The 809-nt window shown below is 40.3% G+C and overlaps 1 non-coding gene across 1 annotated transcript; it reads right to left on the bottom strand.

Annotated features, from left to right (window-relative positions):
* Nucleotides 1-360: 360 nt before the first annotated feature.
* On the bottom strand, nucleotides 361-468 carry LOC148577250 (small nucleolar RNA R71). Its single transcript, XR_015904340.1, has one exon. It is a non-coding gene; the product is annotated as a small nucleolar RNA R71 (small nucleolar RNA).
* Nucleotides 469-809: the final 341 nt, after the last annotated feature.

Raw genomic sequence — 809 nt, forward strand, 5'->3', positions numbered from 1 at the left:
CTTGGTGACTTTACTACACCAAATTTCAACTTACATGGAAGAAGCATCTCAATCCCTGCCATTGGAGCAAACAATTTTGAGCTAAAGCCTCAACTAGTTTCTCTGATGCAACAGAATTGCAAGTTTCATGGACTTTCATCAGAAGATCCTTTTCAGTTCTTAACTAAGTTCTTGCAGATCTGTGATACTGTTAAGACCAATGGGGTTGACTCCGAGGTCTACATGCTTATGCTTTTCCCGTTTACTGTAAGAGACAGAGCTAGAATATGGTTGGACTCTCAACCTAAAGATAGCCTAAACTCTTGGGATAAGCTGGTCACGGCTTTCTTAGCCAAGTTCTTTCCTCCTCAAAAGCTTAGCAAGCTTAGAGTGGATGTTCAAACCCTCAGACAAAAAGAAGGTGAATCTCTCTATGAAGCTTGGAAGAGATACAAGGAATTGACCAAAAAGTGTCCTTCTGACATGCTTTCAGAATGGACCATCCTGGATATATTCTATGATGGTCTGTCTGAGTTATCAAAGATGTCATTGGACCATTCTGCAGGTGGATCCATTCACCTAAAGAAAACGCCTGCAGAAGCTCAAGAACTCATTAACATGATTGCAAATAACCAGTTCATGTACACTTCTGAAAGAAATCCTGTGAGTAATGGGACGCCTCAGAGGAAGGGAGTTCTTGAAATTGATACTCTGATTGCCATATTGGCTCAGAATAAAATATTGATTCATCAAGTCAATATGATTTCTCAGAGTCTGAATGGATTGCAAGCTGCATCCAACAGAATTCAAGAGGCATCTTCTGAAGAAGA

The sequence above is a fragment of the Arachis ipaensis genome, chromosome B1 (assembly GCF_059453495.1).
Source record: "Arachis ipaensis isolate K30076 ecotype BB chromosome B1, ASM5945349v1, whole genome shotgun sequence".
Classification (NCBI taxonomy): Eukaryota; Viridiplantae; Streptophyta; class Magnoliopsida; order Fabales; family Fabaceae; genus Arachis; species Arachis ipaensis.